This window comes from Sarcophilus harrisii, chromosome 1 (assembly GCF_902635505.1).
Source record: "Sarcophilus harrisii chromosome 1, mSarHar1.11, whole genome shotgun sequence".
Classification (NCBI taxonomy): domain Eukaryota; kingdom Metazoa; phylum Chordata; class Mammalia; order Dasyuromorphia; family Dasyuridae; genus Sarcophilus; species Sarcophilus harrisii.
In genome coordinates this window covers 506241666-506260936 of record NC_045426.1, presented here as the reverse complement: position 1 = coordinate 506260936, position 19271 = coordinate 506241666, and the positions used below count along the sequence as shown (strand labels likewise).

Below are 19271 nucleotides of genomic sequence, written 5' to 3'. Positions count from 1 at the left end.
AGGTGTAAACTCAAAGGTTGACTCCTCCTCCAAGAGTGGGATTATGGGAGGTGTGAATTCACAGTTACGAAGTTAGCTTTGTGAATCTTCCATACTTGTGAACACTTGTGAATCGTCCAAACTTGTGAACTAATGTGTGAGTTAATGTGTGAACTCTCAAAGGTGCAAACCCAAGCACACAAGCATTACTTCCATCAATTCCAGTGAGTCAACACTAGGATTCTAACACCCTATAAACACAAAGGGCCCCTGTGCTCAAAGGCAAGGCTCAGAGCTGCACAGAAAGCATGGGAGAGTGTCTCCTTCACCCCAGGAGCAGAGCTTGACCTAAAAAGTTTTTTTTTTAAAGGAAATAACAAAAGAAAAGGAAAGAAAATGAACAAGAAACAGAAAAGAACTTGACCATAGAAATCTATTATGGTGATAGCGCAGACCAAAACACAAACTCAACTGAGGACAGAATGTCCACAGAAGAAATCTCAAAAAGTGATATAAATTATTTTCAAACCCAAAGAGGCTTCTTGGAAATGCTCATAAAAGACTTTAAAAGGCAAATGAGAGAGGTAGGAGAAAAAAAATAAGAAAAAAAAAAAAAAAAGAAAGGTATGCATGAGAGAGTCAACAGTTTTGAAAAGGAAGGGGAAAAAATGTCTGAAGAAAACAACTCCTTAAACAGTAGAATAACCCAAATGAGAAAAAAGAGATATAAAAAATAACTGAAGAAAATTACACTTTAAAAACTAGAACAGGGCAAATTGAAGCTAATGACTTTGTGAGACAGCAAGAATTAATCAAACTAAAAAGAATGCAAAAATGGAAGAAAATGTGAAATACCTCAATGGCAAAACAAATGATGAGAATAGATCCAAATGAGACAATTTAAAAAGTATTAGCCTATCTGAAGGCCATGACCAAAAAAAGAGCCTAGATAGAATTCTATAAGAGGACATTAAGGAATTTGTCCCAATGTTCTAGAAACAGAGGGGGGAAGTAATCATTGAAAGAATCTGTTGGCCCTCTCTGGAAAGATATCCCAAAGGAAAACCCCAGGGAACATTGTTGTAAAGCTTTAAAACAATAATCTCAAGGAAAAATATTACAATCTGCCAGACAAAAAAATTTCAAATATAAAGGAAAAACATTCAGTATTACCCAGAATCTGGCAGCTTCTACAATAAAGGATTGGAGGGCCTGGAATACTATTTTCTGGATGACAAAGGATGTAGGGTTAAACCCTAGGTTTAACAACCTACATAAATACTAACTACCCAGTGAGACTTAGCAACCTTTTTCAGGGGAGGAGATGGAGCTGCAATGAAGTAAGAGACTTTCAATCATTTCTATTAAAAAAAAAAAGAACTAAACAGAAAATTTAATTTACACACATAGGACTCAAGAGAATCATAGAAAGGTAAACAGGGGGGAACTATATATTTGAAGATTAAACTATTTACATCCTTAGATGGGAAAACAATATCTGTAACTCTTGTGAACCTTATCTATTACTAGGGCAGACAGAGAGGGGCATCACATGAACAGAAGGTATGGTTGTTGGATTCTGATATGATGACATCAAATAGAAAAACATTAGGGGATGTAAAAAGATCTATATTGGAAAAAAAAAGAAAGGGCAGGCATAATGGAACAATTAGTTCACATGAAGACGAACAAAAGACTTATTATAGCTGAGGAAAATAAGGGAGGGGGATTACCATTGTCTAATGCTTGATCTACTCAGTTTTGGCTTTAAGAGGGAACAATTTAATTATTCTCTTGGGTATAGAAATTTATCTAACACTATTAAAAAGAAGAGGAGAAAGACAAAAGATAAGTGAAGGACAGGATAGAAGCAAGGACAGAAACACTAGGGAAAAGGTAAGACAAGGAGGGAAGTGGTGATAGAAGATAAGGTAGTTGGAGGAGTAGATTAAAAAAAACATTAGTAAGGAGGGGTGATAGGAGATAAGACAGTGGGTAGGGTGAGTTAAAAAAAAAAACACAGGACTAAGTATAGGGTGGAAAGAGAACAAAAGTATATATAGGAGAGAAAATAGGATTGAGAGAAATACAGAGTTGGTAATCATAACTGAATGTGAATGGAATGAACTCTCCCATAAAATGGAAATGAATAGCAGAGTGGATTAGAAAACAGAATCCTACAAAATGTTGTTTACAAAAAACTAATTTAACACAGAAAGAAACATACAGAGTAAAGGCAAAAGGTTGGGACATAATTTCTTATGCTTCAGCTGAAGCAAAAAAAGCAGGGGTAGCAATTCTGATCTCAGATAAAACAAAAATAAAAATAGATCTTATTAAAAGATATTAAGAGGGAAAGTACATCTTGATAAAAGGTACCATAAAACTGAGTGGATGCCCATCAATTGGAAAATGGCTGAATAAATTGTGGTATATGAATAATATGGAATATTATTGTTCTGTAAGAAATGACCAACAGGATGATTTCAGAAAGGCCTGGAGAGACTTAAAGGAACTGATGCTGAGTGAAACGAGCAGGGCCAAGAGATCATTATATACTTCAACAACAATATTATATGATGACCAATTCTGATGGACTTGGCCATCCTCAGCAATGAGAGCAACCAAATCATTTCCAATAGAGCAGTAATGAACTGAACCAGCTATGCTCAGTAAAAGAACTCTGGGAGATGACTAAAAACCATTACACTGAATTCCCAATCCCTATATTTTTCCCACCTGCATTTTGGATTTCCTTCACAGGCTAATTGTACAATATTTCAGAGTCTGATTCTTTTTGTACAGCAAAATAACGGTTTGGTCATGTATACTTATTATGTATCTAATTTATATTTTAATATATTTAACATCTACTGGTCATCCTGCCATCTGGGGGAGGGGAGGGGGGGAAGGAGGGGAAAAATTGGAACAAGAGGTTTGGCAATTGTCAATGCTGTAAATTTACCCATACATATAACCTGTAAATAAAAGGCTATTAAATAAAAAAATAAAAATAAAAAAGGAAAAAAAAAGGTACCATAAATAAGGAAATAGTAATGATACTAAATGTGTATGCTCCAAATAGTAGAGCAGGCAAATTCCTAGAGAAGATTTTAAGCCAATTATAGGAAGAAATAGCAAAATTATTCTAGTGGGGGACCTCAATTTTCCTCTCTAGAATCAGACAAATCTAACCACAAAATAAATAAGAAATTAAGGAGGTTAATATGATCCTAGAAGACCTAGATATGATAGATCCTGGATAAAACTGAATAGGGACAGAAAGGAATACATATTTTTTGTGCCAGTACATGATACCTATACAAAAACTGATCATGTATTAGGGCCCAAAACCTCACAATCAAATGTAGAAAGGCAGAAATAGTAAATGCTTCCTTTCAGACTACAATGCAATAAAAATTATTCATTAAAATGGCAGGGAAAGAGATAAAATCCAAATAGAAATTAAATAATTTAATTCTAAAGAATGAGTAGGTCAAACAAACAAATCACATCATTTTACCCAAAACATTGACAACAATGAGATAACATATCAAAACCTATGGGATGCAGCCAAAGCAATTCTCAAGGGGAATTTTATATCTCTAAATAGCTACATAAATAAAATAGAGAAAAAGATCAATGAATTAGGCATGAAACTAAAAAATCTAGAAAAAGAATAAAGTAATACTCCCCAATTAAATACCAAATGAGAAATTTTGAAACTCAAAAGAGAGATTGTAATGTTCTCTGGTTCAGTTTTCTTGGGGTCTTGGGGGCAGCCTTCTTTTCAGTTCAGTAATCACCACAAGAGTAGCCAAGGGTTAAAGTCCAAATTCTCTATTATCTCCTTCCTTGGGCTGGGCAGCTTTCTGGAGAGATTTTCAGACTATCCTTGGTCTCAGTGGAGAAAGGCAGGAGGAGTGCCTGCCACCAGGAGCCTGACTGATGGTGGAAATGAATCTCTGTCTCCTTAACTCCAAGAGTTTCCAGTGTGCTTGTCTTCTGTGGCTCTCTGAATGAACCTACCTGAGGCTCCCAGCTTATTTGCTCTACACTGAGTATAAATCAATCATTATATCACTAGGAAACCATTATTTGTTGTAAGATTAAATCAATCATAATGAATTTAGAGAACTATTAAACATCATGCTAAACTAGACAACCATTGTCTCATCGATTCCACTTAGTTGATACCTTGTAAGAATCCTTGTTTCAAGTTCAGAGTTCTGGCCCATAACAAGAGATTAATACAATAGAAACTAAGAAAACTATTGAACTAATAAATAAAGCTAAGAATTGGTTTTATGAAAAAACTAACAAAATAGATAAACCTTTGGTTAATTTGATCAGAAAAAGGAAAGAAAAAAAAAGCAACAAATCACCAGCATCAAAAATTAAATGAACTTACCATCAATGAAAAAGAATTTAAAATAAAAACTAGGAGCTATTTTCTCCAACTCTATGGCAGCAAGTCTGACATTCCAACATAAATGAATGAATATTTACAAAAACACAATTTGTCCAGGTTGACACAAGAAGGAATAAAATATTTAAATAGTCCCATTGTAGAAAAAGAAATTGAACAAGTCATTAATGAACTCTCTAAGGAAAAATTTCCAGGATCAAGTAGATTCACAAGTGAATTCTATCAAACGTTTAAAGAATAATTAATTCCAATACTAAACTATGCAAAAAGAGATTACAATTGTTCTGTTTGTGTTGGAAGGCAAAACCAATAGCAATGGGTGGAAATTAGAAAAGAAAAAAAATTACAATTATGATAAAAAAAAAACTTTTTCTTAACAATTAGCGATACCCAAAATGAAATGGCCTTAGGAAGTATTATCTTCACCTTCCTTTACTATTTTTAGACAATATTTAAAGGTTGACTTTGAGACATGATACTGTGGCCTTGCTTGTGGAAGCCCTGAGTTGAACTAGATATTTTTTTAGGACACATGCCTCTATGCTGCTGAAAGTGTATGAATGTGACAACTAGATGCTTTTCATTTTTTGCCTTTGTAGCCCTCAAAATAAAGTGAACCAATCAATAAAACAAACAAACAAGCAACAAACATATAATTTGAATATTATCCAAAGGAAAATAAAGAAGATGAAATTTTGCTTATATTTCTTTCTGTAAATGAAAATCTCAGTCAAACCATCATTGATCATCCTCAGTGAGTTGCCATTTTTTCCTATAAATTTTTACAGATAATCTACCTAACATTTCAGAAGTCATCAGCTAAAAATCTTTCATGGGTACGAATGTGGTGCTTGGAATGTCCATTGGAATGTACTCTTGCTATGTGACCAGATTTTTTTTCAAATCCTATCTTCCCTCAATTACATTCTTTGTGCTACTCCTTTTGCAGGATTCAATAATATAATACTTTCAAATTTTTAACTGTAAAATTAGTATACAAAGAAAATATTATTTTTTTTTGTTTTTGATTTTTTGTGTATGTCAGAGGGCAGCTTTAAATCCTTGAAAACATTGAATTTTATCTCAGATACAAATCAGTACATTTTCTTCTTCATTTCAGAGTTCAAGTCACACTCAGTGCTTTTCTAAACAGAATGTACTGAATAGAATTTTTATATTCCTTAGATAAATGTGGAATAGTTCTAAGAATGATTTATTATTTGACTCTGTGAAAATTACATAAACTTTCTGAATCTTTCCTTCAGAATGATAGTGCTGATATTCTAACATATGGAATTGTTGTGAAGGAAATATTTGTAGCCACTCATATACCATATATAAGTTAGATATTATCATTACCATGTTTTAAATTGCACTTTGGAAACACATATAACCTTGGTAGATACTTAAATAAATTGAATATTTCTTAGTTCTATTGTGATTCAGAGGAAAGTTCTGAATGAATTTCTTCTTCTAGAATTTATGAGATTCCATCCTTTATTGTAGGAACCATCTATTGTAGTCACAAGGACAGAATTGATGATTTTTTTTCTCTAAGGTTATCCATAACTATCTTCATGCTAAAGCTGATTTTAAGCCATTTGACTGAAATAAATTCTTCTTAAGGTGTTGTAGATTGCATACTGGATCTGGAATCAGTACATCTAGCTCATACATTTAAAAATGACTAGTAATAAGTACGTTAGGCCTTATTTTAATCTTCTATAACCTGAGGAGGTTAATATTTTTAATACCACATCAGAGGATTTTTGTGAGAAAAAATGTTTTGAAAAACTTACAATACTATAATACTCTAATGTATCTATGACTTCCATGACACAAATATTCCTCCAATAATACATTCAGTCAGTAAGCATTTATTAAGAGACAGCTACATGCCTTGTAAGCAGTAGAAGGGTAATAGATAGGTCTGAAGTCAGGAAGACTACTCTTGATTAACTCAAATCTAGCCTAGCCGGGTGACCCTGGACAAGTCACTTATGTGTTTGCTTCAGTTTTCTCATTTGTAAAATGAGCTGGAAAAGTCAATAGCAAAGACTCAAGTTTTTTGTCAAGAAAACCCAAATGGAGACATGAAGAGTTGGACATGACAAAAACTACAGAAAAATAATAAGAACAAAATCACAAATGCATTAGAGATAATGCATATGGTTTGTCAGTGGCAAAGCCAAACCTAGAAAGCTTAGTTTTCCTGCTTGTAAGTCAATTGTTTTTTTTCTTTTTTAAAAATAGCCTTTTATTTTTCCAAATACAGATAAAGGTAGTTTTCAACATTCATTTTTGTAATACTTTGTATTCCTCCCTTCTTACCTCCTTCCTCCCCAGTAACCTGATATAGGTTAAATATGTGAAATTATTTTAAACATATTTCTATACATATTTCTATATTTACCACGTTGTATAAGAAAAATCAGACCAAAAAAAAAACTACAAAAAAGAAAAAAAAACAAAGAAGATGAAAATACTATGCTCTCTGATCCACATTCAGTCTCCATAGATGGCACTTTACATCACAGTCTATTGGAATTGCCTTGAATCATTGCATTGTTGAGAAGAGCCAAGTCCATCACAGTTGATCATTACATAATTTTGTTATTACTGTGTTATTACAATCTTCTCTTGATTATGCTGACTTCACTCAGAATTAGTTCATGTAAGTTTTTCCTGGCTTTTCTGAAATCAGCCTGCTCATCATTTTTTATAGAACAACAACATTCCAATATATTCATGTATTATGACTTATTCATCGATTCCCCAATTGATGGGTATACACTTGAATTTGACATGCATCTTTTTTTGATATTTTTGAAATAGGTCAACAGCTAAAGTTGAATAAAAATTGCTAATTAAAAATGTCCTCTTCATATACATATAAGCTTTTACTTTTCTTCTTTCAATTAGTAATAATTTGAGAACCTAGCATGTGGGGGATGAAAAATTTGATTCAATTTAATTAAAATGTATCAGAATTTAATTTTTACTTAGTACATTCCATGCCTATAGTAGGTATTAGGAATAAAAAGATAAAAGTGGAACATTCATTGTTCACAAGGACCTTATCTTTTACTCTGGGAAAACCCCATGTATCCTGATTAGTATAAACAAAAATTGCTATGGAGTAAATACAAAGTTAGGTTGGAGGGGAGGACAAGAACTAACATCTCAGGGAGAGAGATCATCAGGAAAATGTTATTGCAGGAGGTGGCATTCATGGTAAATTAAATCAGGTAGGGATCCTATGAGGTACAGGAAAGAAGTAAAAGCATTTCAAACCCAAGCAAAGGCATGGAGGCAAGAGATAGAATATTGTGTATCAGGGAGACAAATAGATTGTCTAGAATGTAGCCAAAACCTAGTTTCTGTCTCTGTAGTGATCACTGCAACTATACTTTCTGTTTTGCTCAAAGCTGATGTGTTTTCTTTTAGATTTTAAAATGAAGTTTATACAACAAATCAATTTGGTGATATTTTTGTCCTATTAATATGAGGTTGGATTACATGACTGATAAGTTTTCTTCTTCCAATTATAAATCTTTGATCCTAAAATAATAGAATTAATGTGAATATCTATAGCAGATATCAAAAGCCTTTTCAATAATATAGGAATTTTCTTTATGTAATTATCGTATTTATGTAGAGAAAATTCCAGTTTCTTTTCTGACATTCAAGCATGGCATCAAAACACCACTTATGGTACCTGGAATTAACACTTAATATGACTATTACAGAATATCTACACTTCAGAAAATACAATTAACTGCTGCTTGGATTCAAGCCAGTCTCCAAAAGTTGAAATTTCTACAGGGAAGGCAGAAATAGGCTAATTGTGAGAAAATCACTATATATCAAAGTTTTGTGTTCTATCATGTATGTAATTTTCAAAACAATTTTTCCATAATTTGTCATTTAAACAAAATCTTACTGCTGTAAAAAGGGCTTTTGTGTATTTAATAATTATTTAAAAATCATTAATTCTGCTTTTAAAAACTCTCAGTTGGATCAGCCATTTACCAAGTCATAAACAGAAATTACAGAATTAAGTTGAAGCACAAAATTATATATATGTAACAGTAATGGTCCTGGAGACACACTGCATAAATATTTTTAGTTAATGTCAATGATTTCTCATTTATTTCTAGAGTACAATTGTTAAAACATTTCCCAAATGGGATATGAAGAGCAAGAATATTTTTTTTTCATTCATCCAGTAACCACTTACCTAAACAATTAGGCAGAATTTTTTTCAGAAAGAAAAAGATAGCAATGATAGTTTCTGATTATGCATTTGTGTATATGTATGTATATATATTAAAGCTTTTCCTCATGACATTTATGAGCAGTGCCAGGCACAGGTAGATACTTTAATAAATACTGGATAATAGTGCTTTTGATACATCATTAAAGTATCTTGATGACAAACAGTGTGTCTGTCTCAAAAAATGAGGGGTAGGTTCCTTGGGAAGTAGGAAGAGAGAGACAGACAGAGAGAAAAAAACAGAGAGACAGAATCAGAGACAGTGATAGAAACAAAGAGGGAAGGAGACATAGAGATGAAAGAAAAGAGAAAGAGGAAAATAATTAATATATCCATATTTATTTATTGTTACCATGTTTCAGGGAGTGAGTGACATGATAGACCCTGATTCCAAGGAGCTTTTATTCTAATTGAGGAAGAAAACAAAGGAGAATTGGAAAGTGGATTGGAAATAGGCATACTCATGACAACATGGCTTGGAAATGTTCAGGAAGTTATTTGAATGATGGCAAGATCCAGGAGAAGTTCACTTAACAATACAGTTCCACTGTCAGAATTCAAGTTTCCAAGGAGCTTCATAAGGGAAGAAGAGAAGGTGGGGAAAATACTGAAGAACAGGATACATTTTCTGGAGAAGGCAGGATTGTACATATTTTTGTCTAATTTTTTGAAATAAGTCAAATGGTTACTTATTTTGGCATTAGCTACAATTTAAGACTTGAATTATTTAGATTTTGTTGATTTTGCCCTTGTTGGTTGTAACATTCCTAGCATAATAGTCCTTTGGGAATTTAGAATTATGGTAGTAAAATGTGCAGTAGCTTATCAAGTTCTTTTGTAGATGACTTTTTTGTTATTCTAATTTGAAGAGCACTTTTTTTTTTTAAGATCAAGCTTTATACCTTGAAACTTTAGTTATTAAAGGGCAGAACTTTCATGAAAGTACATTCTTATTGAAAAGCCCCCTCCCTTTTAAAATGGAAAGTAGTGCATTTACTTGCCCCTTGAATACCAAACAAATTTTCAGAGTTCTGAAATTAGATTTTTTCTTTTAAAAATATCTATAAAAGTCTATAATTTTTTAAATTATAATTTACAATCTATGTTAAAAAAAACAATGTACAGATTGCTTTACATGATGCAGGAATTCAGCAGCTATTATAACCCCCATATACATACATACATACATATACACAATACTATATATATATAAATATATTATATATACATATACACACATACTATATATATACGTATGCAGTAGCATAATGTATTGAAGATAATATTTATACTTAATTTTATTTTCTATGTTAGCTGGTTGATTTACAGCACTCTTTAATATGTTTACAAGATTAATGATCATAATTAAAACTTTTGACCCTATATTTTATTCTCTTGAGTGAAAGCTTCAAAGGTTATCTAACATTCTAAGAAATGCCTAATAGATTACAAATGGACTACAATCTACTAAGGCACTTGGTCTTGTATTATCACCTCCCATACCTCATGATACCAAGCTTTAATTGTGGGCACATTCTTCATTTTCCATTGTTTAGCTCAGCAGAATTTTATACTCTCTACTTAGAACCTTAGTTCCATCAATAAATTTACTGGAATTTGAATCAGGTCCTAAGATCTTCTATTCCAGAAAAGGACTTTGCGTAATAAAATACCCCATCCCCAAATTTAATTAGGCACAAACTTAACTATCCCTAAATGAAACATGATTTTCCCTCCATAGTCTGTTCCAAGCAATTTGCTAAGATGGCAGGATTTATGAGATATTGCCATGCTAGAATGCTGAACCATTTTCCTTACAACTTAAAAAATAACTCTTTATTGATGAGGAATTTCAAGTCAACTGCATTAAGTGGAAATTTTTTATTGGAAATATTTATTGGAGAGTGAATGAATGTGGCCAAATTTATATATTATGTGTCATCAATATATCTTTGTGATGTTATGGCGGATCTATGTACGATTTTATCTGTAGATGTCTTTGTGATATTTATATCATGTCTGATGTAGATTATATTTTGATGATTTGTCAAACTCTTAGAAACTTTTTTTGTTTTTGGTGACATGGCATAACATTCACATGTTCCAATAAAATATCTAATCCAAACCAAGGCAACTGAACAGTCCCTCTTTTCCCCTTCCTCTTTCCTAATCAACATTGTACCATCACTAATTATTTGATGAGAACAATAATGTAAATCAATCTTCAAAATTTTTGAATGTTAAGCAATTATAGGAAGTTAGAATTATCCAACTTGCCATAATTAAAGTTTCCAGAATGTCGAAGTTGGTGACCTGTATGATAGAAGAGTAGCTATTGTTTACATAGTGTTTTGTATCTACTAACTTCTTTGAATTTCACAACACTCCTATGAGATTATTATGAGTAGTTAATATTATTTTCCTTTTACAGGAGGCAAACTGAAGCACACAGTGATTAAGATGCTTTTCCAGAATAATAGCCTCTGATTGAAGGGCTGGAAAGTGGAGCAAAATGCTCCTCCCAAAGTGTCCATTTAAACAATATCAGAGGCCCAGTCAACTCTTCCTTTACTACCCACTATACTCACTGAATTTTATTGTGCCATTACTATGACTCTATTCCTGGTACTTTCTATCCTCTCTCCCTGACCTATGTGTTTCAGCTTCCTTTTGAGTGTTGTCTTTTTCCACTAAATTACAAGACCCTTGAGGGAAGAGGTTGTTTTTGTTTTTCTTATTTGTATTCCCAGCACTTAATATACATACACACACATACATACACACATACACACACACACACTATATATAAATATAGTGTGTGTGTATGTATACGTATATATATAGTATGTGTGTATATGTATATATAATATATATATATATATATATATATATATATATATATATAGTATTGTGTATATGTATGTATGTATGTATATGGGGGTTATAATACATCATATATGTTATTTTGTAGATATTGTTGTACATAGTATATTACATTGCAATATTATATTATGTTACATTATAATATAATGAACTTCAGTTGTATAATTTTAGCCACATATATGTGTGTTTCTAAGTATTTGGGACATGTCCATGATTTTAATCTATAGTGAAAAGATCTCTTTTGGTGGTAATTCAGGCAAATTCTATAATTCACATAAATGATATTGGGATTATTCTTTAGTTTTTGAATGTTTATCAATTAATTTCTATATTTTAGCATCATGTTAGATTTGGAAGGGAATTCAGTACATACAAAAAGACTATAATATAACTCATCTAGTCACAATATAAGTGGTCACTCAATCTTAACTAAAGAACTCCAAGGAGAGAAAAGAACTAATTTATTCCCTCTTAAATATGAAAGTCCTTCAAGTACTTAAGGACAGTAATCATATCACCCTCTTTTTTCCTCTATGTCAAACATCCTTGGCCTTTCAAATGTTCCTAGTGTGACACAGATTCAAGACCCTTTTCCTTTCTGCTTGCCTTCTTCTCTACAACCTCTCTAACTTACCAATCCTTCTTAAACTATAGTTTTTGGATCTGAACAAAGTATTTTTTAAATTTATTTATGTATTTATTTTTTTATTTATTATAATAACTTTTTATTGACAGAACCCATGCCAGGGTAATTTTTTACAACATTATCCCTTGCACTCACTTCTGTTCCGATTTTTCCCCTCTCTCCCTCCACCCCCTCCCCTAGATGGCACACAGTCCTATATATGTTAAATATGTTGCAGTATATCCTAGATACAATATATGTGTGCAGAACCAAACAGTTCTCTTGAACAAAGTACTTTACAGGCCTGACAAGGTTGGGTGGACATCCATTTTTTCCCTGGAAATGCAGTTTCTCAATTGCATTAGCTTTTGACTGCCATATCACACTACATGAAGTCTGTATTCCACTCCACCAAAGCTAACAAATGTTTTTTCAGGCAACTTGCTACCTGCACATGCCTTCCAAATCCTATTATTGTAAAGTTGCTTTTCTTTTTAAACACATCTATGCACCTTTAGGGAAGCTAAGTGGTACAGTGGATAGAGTGCCAGACCTAGCATCAGGAACACTAAGTTCAAATATGGCCTCAGATACTCCCTAGCTGTGTAACCCTGGGCAAGTCACTTAACTCTGTTTGCCTCAGTTTCCTAATTTGTTAAATCAGCTGGGGAAGGAAATGGCAAACCACTTCAGTACCTTTGCCAATAAAACTCCAAATGGGGTTACAAAGAGTCAGACACAATTAAAGTAAATAAAAAGTCAGAGGTCTTCCTCCAATTTTTCGTTGAAAATCTCCTCCTGGTGTGTTAACAGTGAATCATTAACAGCTATGCATTATTTTTGGCCTAGCCAATAGACCAGTCCTGATTGCAATGTATTATTTTATCATTTAATTCTCCAGCGAATAATCCAGCAAAAGAGTTCACATGGCAGAAACATTAATAAGACAGGCATAATGATCAATTACTACCTCAGTTATATAACATTAAGTTTTTACAAAATGTGACTTTGACTTAGTGGATATTGCTTAGGCAAAGTTTATTTTTGTGCAAAGTTTATGGCTTTAGGAAAGAGGATTATGTTGGCAAGAATATATTAGTGGTTCAGAAGAGGGTTCATTTTTATAAAATGTAGAAGTTTAGTTTTGGCCATCACTTTAACCTAACTTCTATTTCATGGTTTTCAAGCTGCCACAAAGACATATAATTTTAGCAGCTTTAAAAGATCACTCTGCAATTATTGGGCTGTTTGGACAGTGTTTGACTACCACATACTCCCCTTTTCTTCCTATGGTCTTACTTTTTAAAATATATATATTTTTTTATTTATTTCATTTAATATTTCCCAATTATAGCTAGAATATTGCAATGTTTTTCTAAATTTTGAGATACAAATTTTCTCCCTCTTTTCCCCCTTTCCTCCTTAAGAAGACAAGTAATTTTATTTTAGTCATATGTGTAAATTCATGCAAAACATTTCTATATTAGCTACATTGCAAAATAAAAGACAAAAAATAAAATTAGAAAAACAATGTTAAAAATAAAATAAGAAAAGCAATGTTGAAAAATATATGCTTTAATTTGTATTCTAAGTTCATCAGTTCTTCCTGTGAAGGTACATAGAATTTTTATTATGACTCCTTTAGGATTGTCTTGGATTAGAAATAATTATCCTTACAGTAATTGCTGTTTCTGTGTGCAAAGAGTTTGCTTGTTCTACTTCACTTCACTTTCTGTGAGTTTTATAAATCTTCCTAACTTTTTCTGAAACCATCCTGCTCATCATTTCTCATATCACAATAATATTGTATCAAAATCATATGCCACAACTTGTTTAGTCAATTGATGGGCAGCCCCTTGATTTCTAATTCTTCACTATAATAAAAAGCTGCAATGTTTTTGTACAGATAGTTCCCTTTCCCTTATCTTTTATCTCTTTTGGATATAGATCTGTTAGTGAAATGTTTGGGTCAAAGGGAATGCAGTTTTTATCTCTTTGGGAGTAATTCCAACTAGCTCTTCAGAATGGTTAGACTAGTTTATAAGTCCACCAACAGTAGGTAACAATATCCTTTTGATATTTGTCATTTTCATTTTGTTGTGTTATCTAAAATGATAGATATGAAGTGGTAACTCAGAGATGTTTTAATTTCTACTTCTTTAGTCAGTGGTGATTTGGAGCATTTTTTTTTTTATGTGACTGTCTTTAGCTTTGATTTTTTCTTCTAAAAACTGCCTGTTTTTATCCTTTGACTATTTTTTTACTGGGGAATTACACCAATTTTAATAAATTTGATCCCCTTCCCTATATATTTGAGAAATAAGGCCTGTGTCATAGAAACTTGCTATAAATTTTTCCTGTTTCCTGCTTTTCATCTAATTAGGGCTAAATTAGTTTGATTTGTGCAAAAGCTTCTTAATTGCCTATAATCAAAATTATTTATTTAGTTCATGTGATCTGTTCTATCTCTTGTATGTCATAAATTTTTAGATTTGACAGATACATTTTTCCATGCTACCCGATTTTGCTTATGATATTACACTTTATGTCTAAGTCATTTATTCATTTTCATCCTAGCATAGTATACATTGTGAAATGTTGGTCTATGCCAAGTTTCTTTCCAAACTGCTTTCCAATCTTTCCAGAAACTTTTGTCAAATAATGTATCTTTGATTTTTTCAAACACTAGATTATGATACTACTACCTATTGTGTATCTTAAAAACAGTTAATAGCTCAGTGGAGAAAGTACTAGGTCTGAAGTCAGGGAGACCTGAGTCCAATTCTTTTCCCAGACAGGAGTCTTGTGAATCTGGGCAAGTTACTTAACCTCTATTTACCTTAGTCCACTGGAAAAGGCAATGGCAAGTCACTTGTTGTGATTTGTTCAAAGTGTCACTAAAAGTTAGACACAACTGAATGACTAAACACCAGCAATTATGCACACCATCTATTTTATTGATCCACCCCTCTATTTCTTAGCCAGTAATAGATTGTTTTAATTGTTACTATTCCATAATATAGCTTGAAATGTATAACTCTAGACCGCTTTCCTTCACAGTTTTTTCAATTATTCCCTGGATATTCTTGACCTTTTTTCTTCCTCATGAATTTTGTTACCTTCTCCAACCCCTCAACCCCACCCCCCCCCGATCAAGAAAAATAATTATTTTATAATTTGATTAATTTGGTAATTTGGTACTAGATAACTTACATAGAATTGTCACTTTTATTATGTTAGCTTAACTTTCTCATAAGCAATTGATATTTGTTCAATAATTATGATCTGTCTTTATATGAAAAGTAAATTTTTGAAAATGTGTTCATGTAGTCCCTGAATTTGGTAATGAGACTTCCAAGTATTTTGTTTTTTCTGCAGTTACTTTAAATGGAATTTCCATATCTTTTGTGTCCAGATTTGCTTGATAAAATATAAAAAAGCTAATGATTTTTGTGGTATTTTTTATATCCTGCAACTCTGTTAAAGCTGTTCATTGTTTCAACTAATTTTTGATTGATTTTCTAAAGTTCTTTGATATGCCATCATATCATCTGCAAAGATTGTTAATTTTATTTCTTCATTTCCTATTTTTATTCCTTCAATTTCTTTTTTCTTGTCTTATTGCTATAGCTAGCATTTCTATAGTAGTGATAATAGACATCCTTGCTGTATCACTGATCTTATTTGGAAGATTTCAAGTTTATATCAATCACAGATAATGTTGGCCTTAGTTTTAAATAGTCATTAATTATCATTTTAAGAAAGACTTCATTGATTCTGATGTTTTATAGTGTTTTTAATAGGAATGAGTGTTTTTTTTTTGTTTTGTTTTGTTTTTTTTGGTTAATGGCTCTTTCTGCATCTATTAAAATAATCATGATTTTTGTTGTTTTTGTTATTGATATGGTCAATTAGGCTGATAGTTTAATAATACTGAACAAGCCTTACATTGCTGGCCTAAATCCTGTCTGGTCATTATATATACTCTTTGTATAATATATTACTGTAATGTCCTTGCTAAGTATTTTATTTACAAATTTTGCACTGTTATGCATTAAAGAAATTGGATTTCTTTCTCTATTTTTGCTCTTCTTTTAGGTATCATGCATCATAAAAGGAATTTGGTAGAACTCCTTCTTTACCTATCATGACCAAATAGCTTATATCATATTAGGATTTATTCTTCCTTAAATGTTCCTTAAATAAAATCCTTTATGCATTAAATTAGTCCTGGAGATTTTTTGTTTGGGAGTTGTTGATGACGTTCAATTTTTTTCTAAGATAAAAGTTATTTAAGTACTTTATTTCTTCTGTTAATCATAGTTGTTTATATTTTGTTAGTTTTATCACTCAATAATATTATTTAAAATATCATTTCAAATTTGTTTGGAGGGGAATATGGCAAGAGTTCAGTTAAATGCTTTCTTTATTCCACCATCTAAGTTCCATCCCCAGAAAACTTTCCTGTGGTCTTTCTAAATCTGCATGCTACCAGTATCCAGAGAAGTGATTATTTTCCGTTTTCTTAAATGAAGAATATTATAATATATCAGTGATGCCAGGAATAAAAAGCATGCAGATTTATTTGCAAAATGCACAAATAAGAAGTCATTAATTTTGTATATTAAATTGCTCTGATGGGAAATAATTATACCCAATGTGCCAATTCTGGCCAAGCTAATAGAAACCTCATTACAGGAAATCATTTTGTTAAGACTTTTGCATCATCAAGAGGATTAAAACTTGCTAGCAATGATAATAATTCTGAAACATTAATGAGATCTACTGCACCAAAAAAGATAGATGTCCAGGTATAAAAGATATAAAATTACTTAAGAATTAAAAAAAAAAACATGAAGCTTTATATTTCCTCCAAATTATCATATCTCTATTTTCTCTATTAGAAGAAAATAATATTGTGAAGGTTCCTTTCCAGAGAAACAAAACAAAACAAAACAAAAACTGAAAAATGACTAACAGAAGTTGAAATGTCCATTTTGTTGTTCCTTCCAAATAGATAGCTCTTTTTCAGTCAGGCAATTGATAAAAATCAGCTTAAAGGAATTTGCTTTTTCAGACCTATTCCTTGCTATTCAGTTGAGAGTAGAAATCCTTAATGAGTAATACTGCTCCATATATCCTAAAAAATGAAATACATTGTGCAGCTTCCACAAAAACCAGAAAAACATTATCATTAAAGTATAGTTTCTAATCCTGGCATCATTAAATGTGCAATTATGTGAACTCGCACATAGATCTTTCAGGAAAATGGACATGCACTTGAGGAGTACATATTTCTAAATTAAATTATGATGGAATATTATAGCATGAAGTAAATGTTTTTACTATTCAACATCAATTTTATTCATATTGACAAGCATGATAATACATTTCTAGTGAAATAGCAGTAGAACTAATGCTATATGAAGTTGTAATTCCACCATGTATATATATATATATATATATATATATATATATATATATATATATATATATATAAATTTACATAAACATATATATGAGCTTATCTATTTTAAGTTTATTACTAAAGAAAGAAGGATCTTTTGCTCTGTCTCTGAGTTTGTTGTTTTGACTCTTTTCCTTTGTTCATTCTTTATTTCTCAGTCTTTTCTCCCTCTTATTTTGATTTTCTTTATTTGGGCTTTTGCACTGGGAGCTGGGATCAAATCAACCCAATAGACTTAGAAAAGGTATATATGTATGTACATGCATATATATTATTTCTATATGTTCTCTTCCCAGGGCTGTACTATACCCTATACCCAATCAAACTACCATTTAAATGGTAGCACTTTTTAAATGGTTACATATGTTAATAGTTCAATTTCAAATTCATCTCTATATCATTATCATTTACCTGCTGGGTATAAACTGAAGCCAACCAAAATAATAAACCATGGGCTGCTTCCTCTCCCTCTTACTCAGATATATATGACTCAATCATGTCTTATAAGGAGTATTATAAGTCTTATAATGAGAAATAAGTGAGTAAAACAAAAGATCTTGGGAGTAGAGAGTTTAAATAATTAGAAAGAAAAAGAGAAAGAGGAGGAGGAAAAGGAGGTGGAGGTGCAGGAGGAGGGGAAGGAGGTGAAGGAATTGAAGGGGAGGAGGTGGAGGAGGAGATGAAGGCAAAGGAAGAGGAGAAAGAGAAGAAGATAGAGGTACAAGAAGAGGAGGAAGAAGAGTAAGAGGAAGAACAGGAGGAGGATGAGAAGGAGGAGGAGAAAAAGAATTTTTATTTTAGAATATGTGACACATAGGTTATCCTCCAACTTTAATCTCAAAGCTTTCGTTGGTAGAACTTTTAACTTTCCCTGAGAAACTTGAGCCTACTTTAGAGAGCAGTGCAAGAAAATCACAATTTAGTCTTTGATTGAATGATTTTACCCTGAGATTCATTTTTGGACTATATCATATTTATTTTATGGCAAGTTAAGAATGATATAACCACAGATTGACTTCCCTCCCATCCATCTTCCCATGACATATTATGTACCATTATAATTTATTAGTAGGATTAGCTGGTAATGTAAAGGTATTGCTGAAAAAGTCAACTTTCACTATTTCTCCAGGGGTAATATTTTTAGCACCCAAATACAGGGAACTTTATTAAATCTAATTAAGTAACTTGTTGGGAAAATTCATCAAGCACAGCAATTATTTGAACTGCTCTAGGCTGCAGAGAAGTGGAGTGAGGATGTTACAATGGAGAAATTTTAAATTACAGAACCTCAGGAATTGGAATGGACTTTGAGAGGTCATCTAGTCTAGCCTGTACATGACCAAGAATACCATTTACATTATCTCAAGGTAAATATGTAGCCTTTTTTGGAAGAATCAAAATATTTCCACAATCAGAATTATTGCCCATAAATTTCTGGGATTACATTTTGATACCTAAATATTAAAAGGCAATATTTTTATCTATGGAGTGATATTAAATGATCATAATCTCATATTGAATGAAAAACTTTCAAAATATTAAGACACAAGAAATTAAAATCATTCAGAGCTATGATCAGGTACTAATCATCCTGTCTGCCCTGGGAGTTTTC

General features: G+C 31.9%; 1 protein-coding gene across 9 annotated transcripts in view; it reads left to right on the top strand.

Annotated features, from left to right (window-relative positions):
* PIEZO2 (piezo type mechanosensitive ion channel component 2) overlaps nucleotides 1-19271 on the top strand; it is a 545237-nt gene that overhangs the window by 129702 nt on the left and 396264 nt on the right. The window lies entirely within an intron of this gene.